The following is a 26,542-nucleotide window of genomic DNA, read 5'->3' on the forward strand; positions in this document are numbered from 1 at the left end:
ACATGTGATGACTTGTGTGGACTGGATGGAACATGTGATGACTTGTGTGGACTGGATGGAACATGTGATGACTTGTGTTGACTGGATGGAACATGTGATGACTTGTGTTGACTGGATGGAACATGTGATGACTTGTGTGGACTGGATGGAACATGTGATGACTTGTGTGGACTGGATGGAACATGTGATGACATCATTTACATTTACATTTAAGTCATTTAGCAGACGCTCTTATCCAGAGCGACTTACAAATTGGTGCATTCACCTTATGACCTCCAGTGGAACAGTAGTGCATCTAAATCTTTTCAGGGGGAGGGGGGGTGAGAGGGATTACTTTATCCTATCCTAGGTATTCCTTAAAGAGGTGGGGTTTCAGGTGACTCCGGAAGGTGGTGATTGACTCCGCTGTCCTGGCGTCGTGAGGGAGTTTGTTCCACCATTGGGGGGCCAGAGCAGCGAACAGTTTTGACTGGGCTGAGCGGGAACTGTACTTCCTCAGTGGTAGGGAGGCGAGCAGGCCAGAGGTGGATGAACGCAGTGCCCTTGTTTGGGTGTAGGGCCTGATCAGAGCCTGGAGGTACTGAGGTGCCGTTCCCCTCACAGCTCCGTAGGCAAGCACCATGGTCTTGTAGCGGATGCGAGCTTCAACTGGAAGCCAGTGGAGGGAGCGGAGGAGCGGGGTGACGTGAGAGAACATGGGAAGGTTGAACACCAGACGGGCTGCGGCGTTCTGGATGAGTTGTAGGGGTTTAATGGCACAGGCAGGGAGCCCAGCCAACAGCGAGTTGCAGTAATCCAGACGGGAGATGACAAGTGCCTGGATTAGGACCTGCGCCGCTTCCTGTGTGAGGCAGGGTCGTACTCTGCGGATGTTGTAGAGCATGAACCTACAGGAACGGGCCACCGCCTTGATGTTAGTTGAGAACGACAGGGTGTTGTCCAGGATCACGCCAAGGTTCTTAGCGCTCTGGGAGGAGGACACAATGGAGTTGTCAACCGTGATGGCGAGATCATGGAACGGGCAGTCCTTCCCCGGGAGGAAGAGCAGCTCCGTCTTGCCGAGGTTCAGCTTGAGGTGGTGATCCGTCATCCACACGGATATGTCTGCCAGACATGCAGAGATGCGATTCGCCACCTGGTCATCAGAAGGGGGAAAGGAGAAGATTAATTGTGTGTCGTCTGCATAGCAATGATAGGAGAGACCATGTGAGGTTATGACAGAGCCAAGTGACTTGGTGTATAGCGAGAATAGGAGAGGGCCTAGAACAGAGCCCTGGGGACACCAGTGGTGAGAGCACGTGGTGTGGAGACGGATTCTCGCCACGCCACCTGGTAGGAGCGACCTGTCAGGTAGGACGCAATCCAAGCGTGGGCCGCGCTGGAGATGCCCAACTCGGAGAGGGTGGAGAGGAGGATCTGATGGTTCACAGTATCGAAGGCAGCCGATAGGTCTAGAAGGATGAGAGCAGAGGAGAGAGAGTTAGCTTTAGCAGTGCGGAGCGCCTCCGTGATACAGAGAAGAGCAGTCTCAGTTGAATGACTAGTCTTGAAACCTGACTGATTTGGATCAAGAAGGTCATTCTGAGAGAGATAGCGGGAGAGCTGGCCAAGGACGGCACGTTCAAGAGTTTTGGAGAGAAAAGAAAGAAGGGATACTGGTCTGTAGTTGTTGACATCGGAGGGATCGAGTGTAGGTTTTTTCAGAAGGGGTGCAACTCTCGCTCTCTTGAAGACGGAAGGGACGAGCCAGCGGTCAGGGATGAGTTGATGAGCGAGGTGAGGTAAGGGAGGAGGTCTCCGGAAATGGTCTGGAGAAGAGAGGAGGGGATAGGGTCAAGCGGGCAGGTTGTAGGGGCGGCCGGCCGTCACAAGACGCGAGATTTCATCTGGAGAGAGAGGGGAGAAAGAGGTCAGAGCACAGGGTAGGGCAGTGTGAGCAGAACCAGCGGTGTCGTTTGACTTAGCAAACGAGGATCGGATGTCGTCGACCTTCTTTTCAAAATGGTTGACGAAGTCATCTGCAGAGAGGGAGGAGGGGGGGGGAGGGGGAGGAGGATTCAAGAGGGAGGAGAAGGTTGCAAAGAGCTTCCTAGGGTTAGAGGCAGATGCTTGGAATTTAGAGTGGTAGAAAGTGGCTTTAGCAGCAGAGAGAGAAGAGGAAAATGTAGAGAGGAGGGAGTGAAAGGATGTCAGGTCCGCAGGGAGGCGAGTTTTCCTCCATTTCCGCTCGGCTGCCCGGAGCCCTGTTTGACTTGTGTGGACTGGATGGAACATGTGATGACTTGTGTGGACTGGATGGAACATGTGATGACTTGTGTGGAACATGTGATGACTGGATGGAACATGTGATGTCATGGGGAAAAGGTCCGATGCTGAACAAAAGAAGACCATAGGTTCGAAACCCGAAATGGGGGAAATTTAATTTAGTGAACCTGTGATTGTTTCTGAATTACATAATACATTGCCTTGTAAACTTGGCAAGACAAGTTGGCTAAAGCAGAACCGTTTGTTTCAAGCCGTGTTATCAAGTTTACAGTCTACCTCCATCTTCATAACCCCTCCTAGCAGAGAGAGATGCAACATGAGTCATTTAGTGATGATGTACAGACACAAAAACACATCCTGTCTATTTTTGGTAAGAAATCTTGACTCTTGAAACAAGGCTGTTGGCAAGGGTTTGTTGTTGTGTCTGGTTTTCAGTGATGCGCTGCCAGGTGCGATGTGTGAGAAAGACGGTTACCATGTTTTTCCAATCAGAACAGACCGTGGCAGCTTGTTTTACTCCAGAACACATACTGTGTCCATGATGTGCCAGGGAGAACAACATGGCAGCTGAATAAAGGGGCTGAGTGTATATTAACTGAGAGGAGGAGAGAGTGTATGTTAACTGAGAGGAGGAGAGAGTGTATGTTAACTGAGAGGAGAGAGAGAGAGAGTATGTTAACTGAGAGGAGGAGAGAGTGTATGTTAACTGAGAGGAGGAGAGAGTGTATGTTAACTGAGAGGAGGAGAGAGTGTATGTTAACTGAGAGGAGGAGAGAGAGAGAGTATGTTAACTGAGAGGAGGAGAGAGAGAGTATGTTAACTGAGAGAAGGAGAGAGAGAGAGTATGTTAACTGAGAGAAGGAGAGAGAGAGAGTATGTTAACTGAGAGGAGGAGAGAGAGAGTGTATGTTAACTGAGAGGAGGAGAGAGTGTATGTTAACTGAGAGGAGAGAGAGAGAGAGAGTATGTTAACTGAGAGGAGGAGAGAGAGAGAGTATGTTAACTGAGAGGAGGAGAGAGTGTATGTTAACTGAGAGGAGGAGAGAGTGTATGTTAACTGAGAGGAGGAGAGAGAGAGTATGTTAACTGAGAGAGAGGAGAGAGAGAGAGAGTATGTTAACTGAGAGGAGGAGAGAGAGAGTATGTTAACTGAGAGGAGGAGAGAGTGTATGTTAACTGAGAGGAGGAGAGAGTGTATGTTAACTGAGAGGAGGAGAGAGAGAGAATATGTTAACTGAGAGGAGGAGAGAGTGTATGTTAACTGAGAGGAGGAGAGAGAGAGATTATGTTAACTGAGAGGAGGAGAGAGTGTATGTTAACTGAGAGGAGGAGAGAGAGAGAGTATGTTAACTGAGAGGAGGAGAGAGTGTATGTTAACTGAGAGGAGGAGAGAGTGTATGTTAACTGAGAGGAGGAGAGAGAGAGTATGTTAACTGAGAGGAGAGAGAGAGAGAGAGTATGTTAACTGAGAGGAGGAGAGAGAGTGTATGTTAACTGAGAGGAGGAGAGAGAGAGAGTGTATGTTAACTGAGAGGAGGAGAGAGAGAGAGTATGTTAACTGAGAGGAGGAGAGAGAGAGTGTATGTTAACTGAGAGGAGGAGAGAGAGTGTATGTTAACTGAGAGGAGAGAGAGAGAGAGAGTATGTTAACTGAGAGGAGGAGAGAGAGAGAGTATGTTAACTGAGAGGAGGAGAGAGAGAGTGTATGTTAACTGAGAGGAGGAGAGAGAGAGAGTATGTTAACTGAGAGGAGGAGAGAGAGTGTATGTTAACTGAGAGGAGAGAGAGAGTGTATGTTAACTGAGAGGAGAGAGAGAGAGAGTGTATGTTAACTGAGGAGGAGAGAGAGAGTGTATGTTAACTGAGAGGAGAGAGAGAGAGAGAGTATGTTAACTGAGAGGAGGAGAGAGAGAGTGTATGTTAACTGAGAGGAGGAGAGAGAGAGTGTATGTTAACTGAGGAGGAGAGAGAGTGTATGTTAACTGTATGTTAACTGAGAGGAGGAGAGAGAGAGAGTATGTTAACTGAGAGGAGAGAGAGAGTGTATGTTAACTGAGAGGAGGAGAGAGAGAGTGTATGTTAACTGAGAGGAGAGAGAGAGAGAGTGTATGTTAACTGAGAGGAGAGAGAGAGAGAGTATGTTAACTGAGAGAGAGAGAGAGAGAGAGTATGTTAACTGAGAGGAGAGAGAGAGAGTGTATGTTAACTGAGAGGAGAGAGAGAGAGTGTATGTTAACTGAGTATGTTAAGGAGGAGGAGAGAGAGATGTTAACTGTATGTTAACTGAGAGGAGGAGAGAGAGAGTGTATGTTAACTGAGAGGAGAGAGAGTATGTTAAGAGAGAGAGAGAGAGTATGTTAACTGAGAGGAGAGAGAGAGAGTGTATGTTAACTGAGAGGAGAGAGAGAGAGTGTATGTTAACTGAGAGGAGGAGAGAGAGTGTATGTTAACTGAGAGGAGAGAGAGAGAGAGTATGTTAACTGAGAGAGGAGAGAGAGAGTGTATGTTAACTGAGAGGAGGAGAGAGAGTGTATGTTAACTGAGAGGAGGAGAGAGAGTGTATGTTAACTGAGAGGAGGAGAGAGAGAGAGTATGTTAACTGAGAGGAGAGAGAGAGAGAGTGTATGTTAACTGAGAGGAGAGAGAGAGTGTATGTTAACTGAGAGGAGAGAGAGAGTGTATGTTAACTGAGAGGAGGAGAGAGAGATGTATGTTAACTGAGAGGAGGAGAGAGAGTATGTTAACTGAGAGGAGGAGAGAGAGAGAGAGGAGAGAGAGAGAGAGAGTATGTTAACTGAGAGGAGAGAGAGAGGTTAACTGAGAGAGAGAGAGAGTGTATGTTAACTGAGGAGGAGAGAGAGAGAGTATGTTAACTGAGAGAGGAGAGAGAGTGTATGTTAACTGAGAGGAGAGAGAGAGTGTATGTTAACTGAGAGGAGAGAGAGAGAGAGTATGTTAACTGAGAGGAGGAGAGAGAGAGAGTATGTTAACTGAGAGGAGAGAGAGAGAGAGTGTATGTTAACTGAGAGGAGGAGAGAGAGAGAGTATGTTAACTGAGAGGAGGAGAGAGAGAGTATGTTAACTGAGAGGAGGAGAGAGAGAGAGTATGTTAACTGAGAGGAGGAGAGAGAGTGTATGTTAACTGAGAGGAGAGAGAGAGAGAGTATGTTAACTGAGAGGAGGAGAGAGAGAGTGTATGTTAACTGAGAGGAGGAGAGAGAGAGTGTATGTTAACTGAGAGGAGGAGAGAGAGTGTATGTTAACTGAGAGGAGAGAGAGAGTGTATGTTAACTGAGAGGAGGAGAGAGAGAGTGTATGTTAACTGAGAGGAGGAGAGAGAGTGTATGTTAACTGAGAGGAGGAGAGAGAGAGAGTATGTTAACTGAGAGGATGAGAGAGTGTGTTAACTGAGAGGAGGAGAGAGAGAGTGTATGTTAACTGAGAGGAGGAGAGAGAGAGTGTATGTTAACTGAGAGGAGGAGAGAGAGAGTGTGTTAACTGAGAGGAGAGAGAGTGTATGTTAACTGAGAGGAGAGAGTGTATGTTAACTGAGGAGGAGGAGAGAGTATGTTAACTAGAGAGTATGTTAACTGAGAGGAGAGAGAGAGAGAGATGACTGAGAGGAGAGAGAGAGAGTATGTTAACTGAGGAGGAGAGAGAATATGCTAACTGAGAGGGAGAGAGAGAGAGAGTATGTTAACTGAGAGGAGGAGAGAGAGAGTATGTTAACTGAGAGGAGGAGAGAGAGAGAGTATGTTAACTGAGAGAGAGAGAGTGTATGTTAACTGAGAGGAGAGAGAGAGAGAGTATGTTAACTGAGAGGAGGAGAGAGAGAGTGTATGTTAACTGAGAGGAGTGAGAGAGAGAGTATGTTAACTGAGAGGAGGAGAGAGAGTGTATGTTAACTGAGAGGAGGAGAGAGAGAGTATGTTAACTGAGAGGAGAGAGAGAGAGAGTGTATGTTAACTGAGAGGAGGAGAGAGAGTGTATGTTAACTGGAGGAGAGAGAGAGTGTATGTTAACTGAGAGGAGAGAGAGAGAGATGTTAACTGTATGTTAACTGAGAGGAGGAGAGAGTGTATGTTAACTGAGAGGAGAGAGAGAGTATGTTAACTGAGAGGAGGAGAGAGAGAGAGTATGTTAACTGAGAGGAGAGAGAGTGTATGTTAACTGAGAGGAGGAGAGAGAGAGAGTATGTTAACTGAGAGGAGGAGAGAGAGAGTGTATGTTAACTGAGAGGAGGAGAGAGAGAGTATGTTAACTGAGAGGAGAGAGAGAGTGTATGTTAACTGTTAACTGAGAGGAGAGAGAGAGTGTATGTTAACTGAGAGGAGAGAGAGAGTGTATGTTAACTGAGAGGAGGAGAGAGAGTGTATGTTAACTGAGAGGAGGAGAGAGAGAGTGTATGTTAACTGAGAGGAGGAGAGAGAGTGTATGTTAACTGAGAGGAGGAGAGAGTGTATGTTAACTGAGAGGAGGAGAGAGTGTATGTTAACTGAGAGGAGGAGAGAGAGAGTGTATGTTAACTGAGAGGAGGAGAGAGAGAGTGTATGTTAACTGAGAGGAGGAGAGAGTGTATGTTAACTGAGAGGAGGAGAGAGTGTATGTTAACTGAGAGGAGGAGAGAGAGAGTGTATGTTAACTGAGAGAGGAGAGAGAGAGAGTGTATGTTAACTGAGAGGAGGGAGGAGGTATGTTAACTGAGAGAGAGAGTGTATGTTAACTGAGAGGAGAGAGAGAGAGAGTATGTTAACTGAGAGAGAGGAGAGAGAGAGAGTATGTTAACTGAGAGAGAGAGAGAGTGTATGTTAACTGAGAGGAGGAGAGAGAGTGTATGTTAACTGAGAGGAGAGAGAGAGAGAGTATGTTAACTGAGAGGAGAGAGAGAGTGTATGTTAACTGAGAGGAGAGAGAGAGAGAGTATGTTAACTGAGAGGAGAGAGAGAGTATGTGTATGTTAACTGAGAGGAGAGAGAGAGTGTATGTTAACTGAGAGAGAGAGTATGTTAACTGAGAGGAGGAGAGAGAGTATGTTAACTGAGAGGAGGAGAGAGAGAGAGTGTATGTTAACTGAGAGGAGAGAGAGAGTGTATGTTAACTGAGAGGAGAGAGAGAGAGTATGTTAACTGAGAGGAGGAGAGAGAGAGAGTATGTTAACTGAGAGGAGGAGAGAGAGTGTATGTTAACTGAGAGGAGGAGAGAGAGTGTATGTTAACTGAGAGGAGAGAGAGAGAGAGTGTATGTTAACTGAGAGGAGGAGAGAGTGTATGTTAACTGAGAGAGGAGAGAGAGTGTATGTTAACTGAGAGGAGGAGAGAGAGAGTGTATGTTAACTGAGAGGAGAGAGAGAGAGAGTATGTTAACTGAGAGGAGAGAGAGAGTGTATGTTAACTGAGAGGAGAGAGAGAGAGAGTATGTTAACTGAGAGGAGGAGAGAGAGAGTATGTTAACTGAGAGGAGGAGAGAGAGAGTGTATGTTAACTGAGAGGAGGAGAGAGAGAGAGTATGTTAACTGAGAGGATGAGAGAGTGTATGTTAACTGAGAGGATGAGAGAGTGTATGTTAACTGAGAGGAGGAGAGAGAGAGAGTATGTTAACTGAGAGGATGAGAGAGTGTGTTAACTGAGAGGAGGAGAGAGAGAGTGTATGTTAACTGAGAGGAGGAGAGAGAGTGTATGTTAACTGAGAGGAGGAGAGAGAGAGTGTATGTTAACTGAGAGGAGGAGAGAGAGAGAGTATGTTAACTGAGAGGAGAGAGAGAGAGTGTATGTTAACTGAGAGGAGGAGAGAGAGAGTGTATGTTAACTGAGAGGAGGAGGAGAGAGAGAGTGTATGTTAACTGAGAGGGAGGAGAGAGTGTATGTTAACTGAGAGGAGAGAGAGAGTGTATGTTAACTGAGAGGAGGAGAGAGAGAGAGTATGTTAACTGAGAGAGGAGAGAGAGAGAGTATGTTAACTGAGAGGAGAGAGAGAGAGTATGTTAACTGAGAGGGAGAGAGAGAGTATGTTAACTGAGAGGAGGAGAGAGAGTGTATGTTAACTGAGAGGAGAGGAGAGAGAGAGAGTATGTTAACTGAGAGGAGAGAGAGAGAGTATGTTAACTGAGAGGAGAGAGAGAGAGAGTATGTTAACTGAGAGAGAGAGAGAGTGTATGTTAACTGAGAGGAGGAGAGAGAGAGTATGTTAACTGAGAGGAGAGAGAGAGAGAGAGTATGTTAACTGAGAGGATGTTAACTGAGAGGAGGAGAGAGAGAGAGTATGTTAACTGAGAGGAGAGAGAGAGAGAGTGTATGTTAACTGAGAGGGAGAGAGAGAGTGTATGTTAACTGAGAGAGAGAGAGAGAGTATGTTAACTGAGAGGAGGAGAGAGAGAGAGTATGTTAACTGAGAGGAGAGAGAGTGTATGTTAACTGAGAGGAGGAGAGAGAGAGAGTATGTTAACTGAGAGGAGGAGAGAGAGAGTGTATGTTAACTGAGAGGAGAGAGAGTATGTTAACTGAGAGGAGAGAGAGTGTATGTTAACTGAGAGGAGAGAGAGAGTGTATGTTAACTGAGAGGAGGAGAGAGAGTGTATGTTAACTGAGAGAGGAGAGAGAGAGTGTATGTTAACTGAGAGGAGAGAGAGAGAGTGTATGTTAACTGAGAGGAGGAGAGAGTGTATGTTAACTGAGAGGAGGAGAGAGAGTGTATGTTAACTGAGAGGAGGAGAGAGAGAGTGTATGTTAACTGAGAGGAGAGAGAGAGAGAGTGTATGTTAACTGAGAGGAGGAGAGAGAGTGTATGTTAACTGAGAGGAGGAGAGAGAGTGTATGTTAACTGAGAGGAGGAGAGAGTGTATGTTAACTGAGAGGAGGAGAGAGAGAGTGTATGTTAACTGAGAGGAGAGAGAGAGAGAGTATGTTAACTGAGAGGAGAGAGAGAGAGTATGTTAACTGAGACTGGAGGAGAGAGAGTGTATGTTAACTGAGAGGAGGAGAGAGAGAGAGTATGTTAACTGAGGAGGAGAGAGAGTGTATGTTAACTGAGGAGGAGAGAGAGAGTGTATGTTAACTGAGAGGAGGAGAGAGAGTATGTTAACTGAGAGGAGGAGAGAGAGAGAGTATGTTAACTGAGAGGAGAGAGAGAGAGAGTATGTTAACTGAGAGGAGAGAGAGAGTGTATGTTAACTGAGAGGAGGAGAGAGAGTGTATGTTAACTGAGAGGAGGAGAGAGAGAGAGTATGTTAACTGAGAGGAGGAGAGAGAGAGTATGTTAACTGAGAGGAGAGAGAGTGTATGTTAACTGAGAGGAGGAGAGAGAGAGTGTATGTTAACTGAGAGGAGAGAGAGAGTGTATGTTAACTGATGTTAACTGAGAGGGAGAGAGAGAGTGTATGTTAACTGAGGAGGAGAGAGAGAGTGTATGTTAACTGAGGAGGAGAGAGAGTGTATGTTAACTGAGAGGAGGAGAGAGAGTGTATGTTAACTGAGAGGAGGAGAGAGAGAGAGTATGTTAACTGAGAGGAGAGAGAGTGTATGTTAACTGAGAGGAGGAGAGAGAGAGTGTATGTTAACTGAGAGGAGAGAGAGAGAGAGTATGTTAACTGAGAGGAGAGAGAGAGAGTGTATGTTAACTGAGAGGAGAGAGAGAGAGTATGTTAACTGAGAGGAGGAGAGAGAGAGAGTATGTTAACTGAGAGGAGAGAGAGAGAGTGTATGTTAACTGAGAGGAGGAGAGAGAGAGTATGTATGTTAACTGAGAGGAGGAGAGAGAGAGTATGTTAACTGAGAGAGGAGAGAGAGTGTATGTTAACTGAGAGAGAGGAGGAGAGAGAGAGTATGTTAACTGAGAGGAGGAGAGAGAGTATGTTAACTGAGAGGAGAGAGAGTGTATGTTAACTGAGAGGAGGAGGAGAGAGAGTATGTTAACTGAGAGGAGAGAGAGAGAGATGTTATGTTAACTGAGAGGAGGAGAGAGAGAGAGTATGTTAACTGAGAGGAGAGAGAGAGAGAGAGTATGTTAACTGAGAGGAGGAGAGAGAGAGTATGTTAACTGAGAGGAGAGAGAGAGAGTATGTTAACTGAGAGGAGGAGAGAGAGAGAGTATGTTAACTGAGAGGAGAGAGAGAGAGAGTATGTTAACTGAGAGGAGGAGAGAGAGAGAGTATGTTAACTGAGAGGAGGAGAGAGAGAGTGTATGTTAACTGAGAGGAGGAGAGAGAGAGTATGTTAACTAGACTGTATGTTAACTGAGGAGGAGAGAGAGAGTATGTTAACTGTATGAGAGGAGGAGAGAGAGAGTATGTTAACTGAGAGGAGAGAGAGAGAGAGTATGTTAACTGAGAGGAGGAGAGAGAGAGTATGTTAACTGAGGAGGAGAGAGAGAGAGTATGTTAACTGAGAGGAGAGAGAGAGAGTATGTTAACTGAGAGGAGGAGAGAGAGAGTATGTTAACTGAGAGAGGAGAGAGAGAGAGTATGTTAACTGTATGTTAACTGAGAGGAGGAGAGAGAGAGTATGTTAACTGAGAGGAGGAGAGAGAGAGAGTATGTTAACTGAGAGGAGGAGAGAGAGAGTATGTTAACTGAGAGGAGGAGAGAGAGAGAGTATGTTAACTGAGAGGAGGAGAGAGAGAGTATGTTAACTGAGAGGAGGAGAGAGAGAGTATGTTAACTGAGAGGAGGAGAGAGAGGACTGGAGAGGAGAGAGAGAGAGTGTATGTTAACTGAGAGGAGGAGAGAGAGAGGAGAGAGGAGAGAGAGTATGTTAACTGAGAGGAGGAGAGAGAGAGAGTATGTTAACTGAGAGTATGTTAACTGAGAGGAGAGAGAGAGTATGTTAACTGAGAGGAGGAGAGAGAGAGAGAGTATGTTAACTGAGAGGAGGAGAGAGAGAGTATGTTAACTGAGAGGAGGAGAGAGAGTGTATGTTAACTGAGAGAGGAGGAGAGAGAGAGTATGTTAACTGAGAGGAGGAGAGAGAGTGTATGTTAACTGACTGGAGGAGGAGAGAGTGTATGTTAACTGAGAGGAGAGAGAGAGTATGTTAACTGAGAGGAGAGAGAGAGAGAGTATGTTAACTGAGAGGAGAGAGAGAGAGTGTATGTTAACTGAGAGAGAGTGTATGTTAACTGAGAGGAGAGAGAGAGTGTATGTTAACTGAGAGGAGAGAGAGAGTGTATGTTAACTGAGGAGGAGAGAGAGAGAGTATGTTAACTGAGAGGAGAGAGAGAGAGAGTATGTTAACTGAGAGGAGAGAGAGAGAGTGTATGTTAAGAGAGGAGAGAGAGAGTGTATGTTAACTGAGAGGAGGAGAGAGAGTGTATGTTAACTGAGAGGAGGAGAGAGAGAGTGTATGTTAACTGAGAGGAGGAGAGAGAGAGTGTATGTTAACTGAGAGGAGGAGAGAGGTGTTAACTGAGGAGAGGGTATGTTAACTGAGAGGAGGAGAGAGAGTGTATGTTAACTGAGAGGAGGAGAGAGAGTGTATGTTAACTGAGAGGAGAGAGAGAGAGTGTATGTTAACTGAGAGGAGGAGAGAGAGAGAGTATGTTAACTGAGAGAGGAGAGAGAGACTGAGAGGAGGAGAGAGAGAGTGTATGTTAACTGAGAGAGAGAGAGGAGTATGTTAACTGAGAGGAGAGAGAGAGAGTATGTTAACTGAGAGGAGGAGAGAGAGAGAGTATGTTAACTGAGAGAGGAGAGAGAGTGTATGTTAACTGAGAGGAGGAGAGAGAGAGTGTATGTTAACTGAGAGGAGGAGAGAGAGAGAGTATGTTAACTGAGAGGAGAGAGAGAGAGTATGTTAACTGAGAGGAGAGAGAGAGAGTATGTTAACTGAGAGGAGGAGAGAGAGTATGTTAACTGAGAGGAGGAGAGAGAGAGTGTTAACTGAGAGAGGAGAGAGAGAGAGTATGTTAACTGAGAGGAGGAGAGAGAGAGTGTATGTTAACTGAGAGGAGGAGAGAGAGAGAGTTATGTTATGTTAACTGAGAGGAGAGAGAGAGAGAGTATGCTAACTGAGAGGAGAGAGAGAGATGTTAACTGAGAGGAGAGAGAGAGAGTGTATGTTAACTGAGAGGAGGAGAGAGTGTATGTTAACTGAGAGGAGAGAGAGTGTATGTTAACTGAGGAGGAGAGAGAGAGAGTATGTTAACTGAGAGGAGAGAGAGAGAGAGTGTATGTTAACTGAGAGGAGGAGAGAGAGTGTATGTTAACTGAGAGGAGGAGAGAGAGAGAGTATGTTAACTGAGAGGAGGAGAGAGAGTGTATGTTAACTGAGAGGAGGGAGAGAGAGAGTATGTTAACTGAGAGGAGGAGAGAGAGAGAGTATGTTAACTGAGAGGAGGAGGAGAGAGAGTATGTTAACTATGTTAACTGAGAGGAGGAGAGAGAGAGTATGTTAACTGAGAGGAGGAGAGAGAGAGTATGTTAACTGAGAGGAGGAGAGAGAGAGTATGTTAACTGTTAACTGGAGAGGAGGAGAGAGAGAGAGTATGTTAACTGAGAGGAGGAGAGAGAGTGTATGTTAACTGAGAGGAGGAGAGAGAGAGAGTATGTTAACTGAGGAGAGAGAGTGTATGTTAACTGAGAGGAGGAGGAGAGAGAGAGTATGTTAACTGAGGAGGAGAGAGTGTATGTTAACTGAGAGGAGAGAGAGAGTGTATGTTAACTGTTAACTGAGAGGAGAGAGAGAGTATGTTAACTGAGAGGAGGAGAGAGAGAGTATGTTAACTGAGAGGAGGAGAGAGAGAGAGTATGTTAACTGAGACTGGAGGAGAGAGAGAGTGTATGTTAACTGAGAGGAGAGAGAGAGAGTATGTGCTAACTGAGAGGAGAGAGAGAGAGTGTATGTTAACTGAGAGGAGAGAGAGAGAGTGTATGTTAACTGAGAGGAGAGAGAGAGAGTGTATGTTAACTGAGAGGAGGAGAGAGAGAGTATGTTAACTGAGAGGAGGAGAGAGAGAGTGTATGTTAACTGAGAGGAGGAGAGAGAGAGTATGTTAACTGAGAGGAGGAGAGAGAGAGTGTATGTTAACTGAGGAGGAGAGAGAGAGTGTATGTTAACTGAGAGGAGGAGAGAGAGAGAGTATGTTAACTGAGAGGAGGAGAGAGAGAGTATGTTAACTGAGAGGAGGAGAGAGTGTATGTTAACTGAGAGGAGAGAGAGAGAGAGAGTATGTTAACTGAGAGGAGGAGAGAGAGAGAGTATGTTAACTGAGAGAGTGTATGTTAACTGAGAGGAGGAGAGAGAGAGTGTATGTTAACTGAGAGGAGGAGAGAGAGAGAGTATGTTAACTGAGAGGAGAGAGAGAGAGAATGTTAACTGAGAGGAGAGAGAGAGAGTATGTTAACTGAGAGGAGGAGAGAGAGAGAGTATGTTAACTGAGAGGAGGAGAGAGAGAGTATGTTAACTGAGAGGAGGAGAGAGAGAGTGTATGTTAACTGAGAGGAGGAGAGAGAGAGAGTATGTTAACTGAGAGAAGAGAGAGAGAGAGTGTGCTAACTGAGAGGAGAGAGAGAGAGAGTGTGCTAACTGAGAGGAGGAGAGAGAGAGTGTATGTTAACTGAGAGGAGGAGAGAGAGTGTATGTTAACTGAGAGGAGAGAGAGTGTATGTTAACTGAGAGGATGTGAGAGAGAGAGTATGTTAACTGAGAGGAGGATGAGAGAGTGTATGTTAACTGAGAGGATGTGAGAGAGAGAGTGTGTTAACTGAGAGGAGAGAGAGAGTATGTTAACTGAGAGGAGGAGAGAGAGTGTATGTTAACTGAGAGGAGGAGAGAGAGAGAGTATGTTAACTGAGAGGAGAGAGAGTGTATGTTAACTGAGAGGAGGAGAGAGAGAGAGTATGTTAACTGAGAGGAGGAGAGAGAGAGTATGTTAACTGAGAGGAGGAGAGAGAGAGTGTATGTTAACTGAGAGGAGGAGAGAGAGAGTGTATGTTAACTGAGAGGAGGAGAGAGAGAGTGTATGTTAACTGAGAGGAGGAGAGAGAGAGAGAGTATGTTAACTGAGAGGAGAGAGAGTGTATGTTAACTGAGTTAACTGAGAGGAGAGAGAGAGAGTATGTTAACTGAGAGGAGAGAGAGTGTATGTTAACTGAGAGTATGTTAACTGAGAGGAGAGAGAGTGAGTGTATGTTAACTGAGAGGAGAGAGAGAGAGAGATGTTAACTAGTGTTAACTGAGAGGAGAGAGAGAGAGTGTATGTTAACTGAGAGGAGGAGAGAGAGAGAGTATGTTAACTGAGAGGAGGAGAGAGAGAGTGTATGTTAACTGAGAGGAGGAGAGAGAGAGTATGTTAACTATGAGAGAGAGAGAGTGTATGTTAACTGTTAACTGAGAGGAGGAGAGAGGAGAGTTAAGAGAGTGTATGTTAACTGAGAGGAGAGAGAGAGTGTATGTTAACTGAGAGGAGGAGAGAGAGAGAGTATGTTAACTGAGAGGACTGAGAGGAGAGAGAGAGTGTATGTTAACTGAGAGGAGGAGAGAGAGTGTATGTTAACTGAGAGGAGAGAGAGAGAGTATGTTAACTGAGAGGAGAGAGAGAGAGAGTGTATGTTAACTGAGAGGAGAGAGAGAGAGAGAGAGTAGTATGCTAACTGAGAGGAGAGAGAGAGAGAGTGCTAACTGAGTTAACTGGAGGAGAGAGAGAGAGTATGTTAACTGAGAGGAGGAGAGAGAGAGTGTATGTTAACTGAGAGGATGGAGAGAGAGAGTATGTTAACTGAGAGAGGAGAGAGAGTGTATGTTAACTGAGAGGAGAGAGAGAGAGAGTATGTTAACTGAGAGGAGAGAGAGAGTGTATGTTAACTGAGAGGAGAGAGAGAGAGTGTATGTTAACTGAGAGGAGAGAGAGAGAGTTAAGAGTATGTTAACTGAGAGGAGAGAGAGAGAGTGTATGTTAACTGAGAGGAGAGAGAGTGTATGTTAACTGAGAGGATGAGAGAGAGATGTTAACTGAGAGGAGAGAGAGTGTATGTTAACTGAGAGGATGAGAGAGAGAGTGTTAACTGAGAGGAGAGAGAGTGTATGTTAACTGAGAGGAGGAGAGAGAGTGTATGTTAACTGAGATGAGAGAGAGTGTATGTTAACTGAGAGGAGGAGAGAGAGAGGGTTAACTGAGAGGAGGAGAGAGCGTGAAAGAAAGTGAGTCTCCATGCTCTATTGAATAGACGTTGTCTTTACTGAGAGAGGGAAGGAGTGTGTTAAAAGTGGAGCAGAGGAAGTGAAAGAGGGAGTGTGAGTGCCAGACAACTCTAACCTCTCTCAGCTCTTCATAAAAATGACTTGAGAGGACCTGCCTTAGTGAACTGTGAACCTAAGCTTGTCTTAATATTCACACAGCATAAGCACCTGGTTAACAGTGACAGAGGGCTGAGACAAACAGAACAGGAATGGATAGGGATGCTGAAACTACATAGACAGTGGACAATGTATAGAATCTGTACTTACTGGTTATTATCACAATGCACTATGGGATTTTAGACTTCATAGTCTGAGTTGAAAGGTATTGACTATAAATAAGAGACTGCATCTCAATAGTCAGGAATGGCTTCCTTTCCTCCACTCCTCTGCTCTTATCTTCATAATCACAAACTGAAATAACATAACAGGTAAAAGTGATATGGAAAGGAAAGTGAAATCCAATCTTTCACATATGAATGACCATGATGGAGGAGACTGTAAATTGAAACACATCCTAACTCCCTGCTATACTGACTGAGAGTGAGAATGCAGTAAGAAGCTGTTTACATGTATTGAGACACATCCTAACTCCCTGCTATACTGACTGACTCTTCCTTGGTGAGAATGCAGTAAGAAGCTGTTTACATGATTGAGACACATCCTAACTCCCTGCTATACTGACTGACTCTTCCTTGGTAGCTGTTTTACATGTATTGAGACACATCCTAACTCCCTGCTATACTGACTGACTCTTCCTTGGTGAGAATGCAGTAAGAAGCTGTTTACATGTATTGAGACACATCCTAACTCCCTGCTATACTGACTGACTCTTCCTTGGTGAGAAGCAGTAGAGAAGCTGTTTACATGTATTGAGACTCTTCCTTGTGAGAATGCAGTAAGAAGCTGTTTACATGTAGACACATACCCCTGCTGACTGACTCTTCCTTGGTGAGACTGACTGATGTTCCTGGTGAGAATTAACTGAGACTCCCTGCTATACTGGACTCTTCCTTGGTGAGAATGCAGTAAGAAGCTGTTTACATGTATTGAGACACATCCTAACTCCCTGCTATACTGACTGACTCTTCCTTGGTGAGAATGCAGTAAGAAGCTGTTTACATGTATTGAGACACATCCTAACTCCCTGCTATACTGACTGACTCTTCCTTGGTGAGAATGCAGTAAGAAGCTGTTTACATGTATTGAGACACATCCTAACTCCCTGCTATACTGACTGACTCTTCCTTGGTGAGAATGCAGAGAAGCTGTTTACATGTATTGAGACACATCCTAACATGCTATACTAACTCTTCCTGAGCTAAGAAGCTGTTTACATGTATTGAGACACATCCTAACTCCCTGCTGACTCTTCCTTGGTGAGAATGCAGTAAGAAGCTGTTTACATGTATTGAGAGGAGCTATACTGACTGACTCTTCCTTGGTGAGAATGCAGTAAGAAGCTGTTTACATGTATTGAGACACATCCTAACTCCCTGCTATACTGACTGACTCTTCCTTGGTGAGAATGCAGAGAAGCTGTTTACATGTATTTCCTAACTCCCTGCTATACTGACTGACTTGGTGAGAATGCAGTAAGAAGCTGTTTACATGTATTGAGACACATCCTAACTCCCTGATACTGACTGACTGTTCCTTGGTGAGGAATGCAGAGAGAGCTGTTTACATGAGAGGACACATCCTAACTCCCTGCTATACTGAGACTCTTCCTTGGTGAGAATGCAGTAAGAAGCTGTTTACATGTATTGAGACACATCCTAACTCCCTTGACTCTTCCTTGGTGAGAATGCAGTAAGAAGCTGTTTACATGTATTGAGACACATCCTAACTCCCTGCTATACTGACTGACTCTTCCTTGGTGAGAATGCAGTAAGAAGCTGTTTACATGTATTGAGACACATCCTAACTCCCTGCTATACTGACTGACTCTTCCTTGGTGAGAATGCAGTAAGAAGCTGTTTACATGTATTGAGACACATCCTAACTCCCTGCTAACTGACTGAGTGAGAATGCAGTAAGAAGCTGTTTACATGTATTGAGACACATCCTAACTCCCTGCTATACTGACTGACTCTTCCTTGGTGAGAATGCAGTAAGAAGCTGTTTACATGTATTGAGACACATCCTAACTCCCTGCTATACTGACTGACTCTTCCTTGGTGAGAAGCAGTAAGAAGCTGTTTACATGTATTGAGACACATCCTAACTCCCTGCTATACTGACTGACTCTTCCTTGGTGAGAATGCAGTAAGAAGCTGTTTACATGTATTGAGACACATCCTAACTCCCTGCTATACTGACTGACTCTTCCTTGACTGTGAGAATGCAGTAAGAAGCTGTTTACATGTATTGAGACACATCCTAACTCCCTGCTATACTGACTGACTCTTCCTTGGTGAGAATGCAGTAAGAAGCTGTTTACATGTATTGAGACACATCCTAACTCCTGCTATTGAGAATGCAGAGAAGCTGTTTACATGTATTGAGACACATCCTAACTCCCTGCTATACTGACTGACTCTTCCTGAGAATGCAGTAAGAAGCTGTTTGAGAACATGTATTGAGACACATCCTAACTCCCTGCTATACTGACTGACTCTTCCTTGGTGAGAATGCAGTAAGAAGCTGTTTACATGTATTGAGACACATCCTAACTCCCTGCTATACTGACTGACTCTTCCTTGGTGAGAATGCAGTAAGATTGAGCTGTTTACATGTATTGAGACACATCCTAACTCCCTGCTATACTGACTGACTCTTCCTTGGTGAGAATGCAGTAAGAAGCTGTTTACATGTATGCAGAGACACATCCTAACTCCCTGCTATACTGACTGACTCTTCCTGGTGAGAATGAGAAAGTACTGACTGACTCTTCCTTGGTGAGAAGCTGTTTACATGTATTGAGACACATCCTAACTCCCTGCTATACTGACTGACTCTTCCTTGGTGAGAATGCAGCTGTTTACAGTAAGCTGTTGACTGACTCTTCCTTGGTGAGAATGCAGTAAGAAGCTGTTTACATGTATTGAGACACATCCTAACTCCCTGCTATACTGACTGACTCTTCCTGGTGAGAATGCAGTGATGTATTGAGACACATCCTAACTCCCTGCTAACTGACTGACTCTTCCTTGGTGAGAACAGTAAGAAGCTGTTTGATGTATTGAGACACATCCTAACTCCCTGCTATACTGACTGACCTCTTCCTTCATGAGAATGCAGTAAGAAGCTGTTTACATGTATTGAGACACATCCTAACTCCCTGCTATACTGACTGACTCTTCCTTGGTGAGAATGCAGTAAGAAGCTGTTTACATGTATTGAGACACAACCTAACTCCCTGCTATACTGACTGACTCTTCCTTGGTGAGAATGCAGTAAGAAGCTGTTTACATGTATTAATGCAGTAAGAAGCACATGTATTGAGACACATCCTAACTCCCTGCTATACTGACTGACTCTTCCTTGGTGAGAATGCAGTAAGAAGCTGTTTACATGTATTGAGACACATCCTAACTCCCTGCTATACTGACTGACTCTTCCTTGGTGAGAATGCAGTAAGAAGCTGCTGTTACATGTATTGAGACACATCCTAACTCCCTGCTATACTGACTGACTCTTCCTTGGTGAGAATGCAGTAAGAAGCTGTTTACATGTATTGAGACACATCCTAACTCCCTGCTATACTGACTGACTCTTCCTTGGTGAGAATGCAGTAAGAAGCTGTTTACATGTATTGAGACACACTCCCCTAACTCCCTGTTTACATGTATTGAGACACATCCTAACTCCCTGCTGACTGACTCTTCCTTGGTGAGAATGCAGTAAGAAGCTGTTTACATGTATTGAGACACATCCTAACTCCCTGCTATACTGACTGACTCTTCCTTGGTGAGAATGCAGTAAGAAGCTGTTTACATGTATTGAGACACATCCTAACTCCCTGCTATACTGACTGACTCTTCCTTGGTGAGAATGCAGTAAGAAGCTGTTTACATGTATTGAGACACATCCTAACTCCCTGCTATACTGACTGACTCTTCCTTGGTGAGAATGCAGTAAGAAGCTGTTTACATGTATTGAGACACATCCTAACTCCCTGCTATACTGACTGACTCTTCCTTGGTGAGAATGCAGTAAGAAGCTGTTTACATGTATTGAGACACATCCTAACTCCCTGCTATACTGACTGACTCTTCCTTGGTGAGAATGCAGTAAGAAGCTGTTTACATGTATTGAGACACATCCTAACTCCCTGCTATACTGACTGACTCTTCCTTGGTGAGAATGCAGTAAGAAGCTGTTTACATGTATTGAGACACATCCTAACTCCCTGCTATACTGACTGACTCTTCCTTGGTGAGAATGCAGTGAAGAAGCTGTTTACATGTATTGAGACACATCCTAACTCCCTGCTATACTGACTGACTCTTCCTTGGTGAGAATGCAGTAAGAAGCTGTTTACATGTATTGAGACACATCCTAACTCCCTGCTATACTGACTGACTCTTCCTTGGTGAGAATGCAGTAAGAAGCTGTTTACATGTATTGAGACACATCCTAACTCCCTGCTATACTGACTGACTCTTCCTTGGTGAGAATGCAGTAAGAAGCTGTTTACATGTATTGAGACACATCCTAACTCCCTGCTATACTGACTGACTCTTCCTTGGTGAGAATGCAGTAAGAAGCTGTTTACATGTATTGAGACACATCCTAACTCCCTGCTATACTGACTGACTCTTCCTTGGTGAGAATGCAGTAAGAAGCTGTTTACATGTATTGAGACACATCCTAACTCCCTGCTATACTGACTGACTCTTCCTTGGTGAGAATGCAGTAAGAAGCTGTTTACATGTATTGAGACACATCCTAACTCCCTGCTATACTGACTGACTCTTCCTTGGTGAGAATGCAGTAAGAAGCTGTTTACATGTATTGAGACACATCCTAACTCCCTGCTATACTGACTGACTGACTGACTCTTCCTTGGTGAGAATGCAGTAAGAAGCTGTTTACATGTATTGAGACACATCCTAACTCCCTGCTATACTGACTGACTCTTCCTTGGTGAGAATGCAGTAAGAAGCTGTTTACATGTATTGAGACACATCCTAACTCCCTGCTATACTGACTGACTCTTCCTTGGTGAGAATGCAGTAAGAAGCTGTTTACATGTATTGAGACACAGCCTTTAACTCCCTCAAGACTCTCCCCTGGGAAGAATTCAGGAGATAGGGATTCCCTCCCACAAGTTGTCCCTCAGCTAAACTTTGCTCCTGCAGAAGTGCTTTGTGCTGCCCAAGACACTCCTACTATCTATTTCCCCTGCTCACTGGAATGTGCTTCACTAGTTGAATGCTAATGTCTCTCTGAGTGTGAGGGCAGTCCAAGTCAGGGCTATGGTTCATATCACATGGATGACAGTCTAGTTCCAGCATTCAGAGTTCCTTTCTGGAGCCTGGGGGGTTTTATACAGGCATTTTCACCCTTGAAGGGTATTGCCTGCATATACAAACGCAAGTATGCCTACATGTACACACAAACACACACATTATGTTCTTCTACCCTCGTGGGGACCTAAAATCATTTGTATTCAAAATCCTATTTTTCCTAACCCTTACCATAACCCTAACCTGTAACACTAATACTAAACCTAACTCCAAACCCTTAACCTAACCCTAACCTGTAACACTAACACTAAACCTAACTCCAAACCCTTAACCTAACCCTAACCTGTAACACTAACACTAAACCTAACTCCAAACCCTTAACCTAACCTGTAACACGAACCCTAAACCTAACTCCGAAATTTTAGCCTAACCCTAACCTGTAACACTAACCCTAAACCTAACTCCGAACCCTTAACCTAACCCTAACCTGTAACACTAACCCTAAACCTAACTCCGAACCCTTACCTAACCCTAACCTATAACACTAACCCTAAACCTAACTCCGAACCCTTAACCTAACCCTAACCTATAACTCTGAACCCTTATCCTAACTCCGAACCCTTAACCTAACTCCGAACCCTTAACCTAACCCTAACCTGTAACACTAACCCTAAACCTATCTCTGAACCCTTAACCTAACCCTAAACCTAACTCCGAACCCTTAACCTAACCCTAACCTGTAACACTAACCCTAAACCCATCTCCGAACCCTTAACCTAACCCTAACCTGTAACACTAACCCTAAACCTATAACTCTGAACCCTTATCCTAACTCCGAACCCTTAACCTAACCCTAACCTGTAACACTAACCCTAAACCTATCTCTGAACCCTTAACCTAACCCTAAACCTAACTCCGAACCCTTAACCTAACCCTAACCTGTAACACTAACCCTAAACCCATCTCCAAAGCCTTAACCTAACCCTAACCTGTAACACTAACCCTAAACCTAACTCCGAACCCTTAACCTAACCCTAACCTGTAACACTAACCCTTAACCTAACCCTAACCTGTAACACTAACACTATCTCCGAACCCTTAACCTAACCCTAAACCTAAACCTAACTCCGAACCCTTAACCTAACCCTAACCTGTAACACTAAACCTAACTCTGAACCCTTAACCTAACCCTAACCTGTAACACTAACCCTAAACCTAACTCCGAACCCTTAACCTAACCCTAAACCTAACTCCGAACCCTTAACCTAACCCTAACCTGTAACACTAAACCTAAACCTAACTCTGAACCCTTAACCTAACCCTAACCTGTAACACTAAACCTAAATCTAACTCTGAACCCTTAACCTAACCCTAACCTGTAACACTAACCCTAAACCTAACTCTGAACCCTTAACCTAACCCTAACCTGTAACACTAAACCTAAATCTAACTCTGAACCCTTAACCTAACCCTAACCTGTAACACTAACCCTAAACCTAACTCCGAACCCTTAACCTAACCCCTAAGCTGTAACACTAACCCTAAACCTAACTCCGAACCCTAACCTAACCCTAACCTAACCCTAACCTGTAACACTAACCCTAAACCTAACTCCGAACCCTTAACCTAACCCTAACCTGTAACACTAACCCTAAACCTAACTCCGAACCCTTAACCTAACCCTAACCTGTAACACTAAACCTAACTCCGAACCCTTAACCTAACCCTAACCTGTAACACTAACCCTAAACCTAACTCCGAACCCTTAACCTAACCCTAACCTGTAACACTAACCCTAAACCTAACTCTGAACCTAACCCCTAAGCTTAAATAACCTTTGTCCCCACAAGGTAGAATTTTCCTTGTTTTATTATCCTTGTGGGAACTTTTGGGGATATTTGTCTTGCTCATTCACCCTCTGAATGACACACATACACAATCCATGTCGAATTGTCTCAAGGCTTAAAAATCCGTCTTCTCCTCTTCATCTACACTGATTGAAGTGGATTTAACAAGTGACATCAATAAGGGATCATAGCTATTTCACCTGGTCAGTCTGTGTCATGGAAAGAGCAGGTGTTCATAATGTTTTGTACACTCAGTGTATACAGGCATGTCTATACACATATGCCTGCATATACAAACACAGGCATACACATAAACAATGACACCGTAAACAAACAGACAGAGACAGATGGCAGACACATTCAATTAATTTCAACAGATACAGTATAATATACAGATTTAACCCACAGTTTGCTGTTTGCGGGTGGATAGCTCAATATATCAAGAGAGACCAGGTACTGTAACTCAATATATCAAGAGAGACCAGGTACTGTAGCTCAATATATCAAGAGAGACCAGGTACTATTATTCAATATATCAAGAGAGACCAGGTACTATAATTCAATATATCAAGAGAGACCAGGTACTATAATTCAATATATCAAGAGAGACCAGGTACTGTAGCTCAATATGTCAAGAGAGACCAGGTACTGTAGCTCAATTTGTCAAGAGAGACCAGGTATTACTACTCAATATGTCAAGAGAGACCAGGTACTACTACTCAGTATGTCCAGAGAGACCAGGTACTGTAGTTCAATATGTCAAGAGAGACCAGGTACAGTAGCTCAATATATCAAGAGAGACCAGGTACTACTACTCAATATGTCAAGAGAGACCAGGTACTATAACTCAATATGTCAAGAGAGACCAGGTACTGTAGCTCTATGTCCAGAGAGACCAGGTACTACTTCTCAATATGTCGAAGAGAGACCAGGTACTGTAGGTCAATATGTCAAGAGAGTCCAGGAAGTGTAGCTCAATATGTCAAAAGAGACCAGGTACTGTAGCTCAATGTGTCAAGAGAGACCAGGTACTACTACTCAGTATGTCCAGAGAGACCAGGTACTGTAGTTCAATATGTCAAGAGAGACCAGGTACAGTAGCTCAATATGTCAAGAGAGACTAGGTACTGTAGCTCAATATGTCAAGAGAGACCAGGTACTGTAGTTCAATATGTCAAGAGAGACCAGGTACTGTAGCTCAATATGTCAAGAGAGACCAGGTACTGTAGCTCAATATGTCAAGAGAGACCAGGTACTATAATTCAATATATCAAGAGAGACCAGGTACTACTACTCAATATGTCAAGAGAGACCAGGTACTATAACTCAATATGTCCAGAGAGACCAGGTACTGTAGCTAAATGTGTCAAGAGAGACCAGGTACTTTAACTCAATTTGTCAAGAGAGACCAGGTATTACTACTCAATATGTCAAGAGAGACCAGGTACTACTACTCAGTATGTCCAGAGAGACCAGGTACTGTAGTTCAATATGTCAAGAGAGACCAGGTACTACTACTCAATATTTCAAGAGAGACCAGGTACTACTACTCAGTATGTCCAGATAGACCAGGTACTGTAGCTCAATATGTCAAGAGAGACCAGGTACTGTAGCTCAATATGCCAAGAAAGACCAGGTACTGTAGCTCAATATGCCAAGAGAGACCAGGTACTGTAGCTCAATATGCCAAGAAAGACCAGGTACTGTAGCTCAATGTGTCAAGAGAGACTAGGTACTGTAGCTCAATGTGTCAAGAGAGACTAGGTATTGTAGCAAATGGCATGCAGACATCTTGTAAACGTCTAGTTTACCACAGATGATTAATTCATAATGTTAGCCTTATCCATCTGGCAAGTAACAAGTTACAGGTGTCTGCTTGCAATGTGTTTTATTACCCAACTCCAGAAAGGATAGCCCTCCCTACACCATAGGGTTTAGTCTATAGATACAGTCACAGTTTCCTTGTTCTATTATGGTCTAACAAGGCACAGCTCAATTTAGTTTAATCCACTTTATTTATCTCCAAGGGGTAGATATTAGTGTGCAGATCACGTTCAATAACATGATACATCACCAACTTTCCTCAACATGCACTGAATGTTAGTTTAGCCTGTTGAAATGTGGCACTTTAGTTATGCACGGACTCTGTGTATTTAAATGGCTAAGTGGTCATGTTGTTTGGACATGTTTGAATCAGTAACAGGAGAGGAGCTGGCGTTGTCAGACCGGCCCGTGTCTGTTGGACTGGACTGACACCTGGGAAAAAGATGTTGGGGAAGGCGAGGTCAGTACAGGTGCATCAAAGCAGGGACCGAGAGACTGAAAAACAGATTCCATCTCAAGGCCATCAGACTGTTAAATAGCCATCACTAGCCGGCTACCACCTGGTTACTCAACCCTGCAGCTTAGAGGCTGCTGCCCTAAACTTTTAGATTGATGTGAATTGTTAGATACTACTGCACTGTTGGAGCTAGGAACACAAGCATTTCATTACACCCACAATAACATAACATCTGTTAAATATGTGTATGTAACCAATGACATTTTATTTTGTTTGAGAGAGATGGGTGGAGAGATGGGTGGGGGAAGGGGGAGAGAGAGACACCAAGAGAAAGGGAGAGAGAGAGAGAGAAGCTGTCTCAGAGGACAAAGCCTAAACCCCACATCAGAACTGCTCTGACTCACTGCACTGGATGTTCCATATTTCCTTTGAGCCAGGGTCAGGGGTCAACTGGCTGCTCATTCCACTGACTGTTTTTACTGGCTACTGATCTGGGCTGTCTGCTGGAAAAAGACATCCTCAATAATAGGCCTGTAAACCTTTAAACATCATTACGCATAATGGAGGGAGGAAGGTGAGGGTGGGGTCTGTGTGTATGTACTCCTTATTTCATCTCTCGCCAGCCTCCCAGGCCAGCCTCCAGGCCAGCCTCCAGGCCAGCCTCCAGGGCAGGGTGTAATACTATATATTGTTCTGTTTATCTGTCTATCTGTCTGTTTCTTCCCATCAGTAGTGCTGAATGAGACCCGTGCTTGTTTTCAGAAGTCACTTCTCCATTGCTGTTATTGAACTCCTTCTCTTTTGACCACCACCTTCTGTCAAAACTCAAGGCTCTGTCCCAAATGGCACCTTATTCTCTGTATAGTGTACTAATTTTGACCAGAACCCTATGGGCCCTGGACAAAGTAGTACACTACTGGTATGGGGGTGCCATTTGGGACGCAGCCCTACTCCGGCACCCTGGCACCCAGTGATGAGGGTCTGGATACACATTACAGTTATTACTAGCAGACATGAATCACTGCCCAGGATCACTGTTACACTGAATCAATTGGATCCAGAGAGAGAGCGCTTCACCCCAGCTGGCATGGAGAAGCAGCTGGAGGGAAATGCATGGGATTGAGAGTGTGCGGTGGAGAGTGCCAGAGAGAGAGAGAGAGAGAGAGAGAGAGAGAGAGTATGCAAGAGAGAGAGCCAGAGAGCGTGAGATCAAGAGAGACAGAGAGCGAGAGAGAGAGTGTGTGAGAGAGCTCTCCCAGCCAATACCGTGGCTGCAGAACCAGCTGGGTGGTTTCAGTGAAACAGAAGAGGAAGAAGACACTTAGCAACAGAGAACAACACACTCATACTGAAAGTTAATCAGACTACTGTGGACTGTATAGGCAAATCACTATCCTCCAGAACCCCCTCCTTTAGTTACACACATGGCGTTGGATTTTCATTTGCTTGGAATAAGATAGTTTGCTGACTGTAATACTTTTGCTCATAGTCCCATACAGGAAGTACACTAAGAAGGCCACTGTGTGTGGACTTCATAAACACATGTTCAAGTTAAAACCCCCTGCTTCACTT

At 44.3% G+C, this 26,542-nt stretch overlaps 1 protein-coding gene across 1 annotated transcript in view; it reads left to right on the plus strand.

The window, feature by feature from the left end:
• The window catches only part of LOC115128130 (rho GTPase-activating protein 17-like), a 76,478-nt gene that overhangs the window by 13,236 nt on the left and 36,700 nt on the right, over positions 1 to 26,542 (plus strand). The window lies entirely within an intron of this gene.

This window comes from Oncorhynchus nerka, linkage group LG26 (assembly GCF_034236695.1).
Source record: "Oncorhynchus nerka isolate Pitt River linkage group LG26, Oner_Uvic_2.0, whole genome shotgun sequence".
Taxonomy (NCBI): domain Eukaryota; kingdom Metazoa; phylum Chordata; class Actinopteri; order Salmoniformes; family Salmonidae; genus Oncorhynchus; species Oncorhynchus nerka.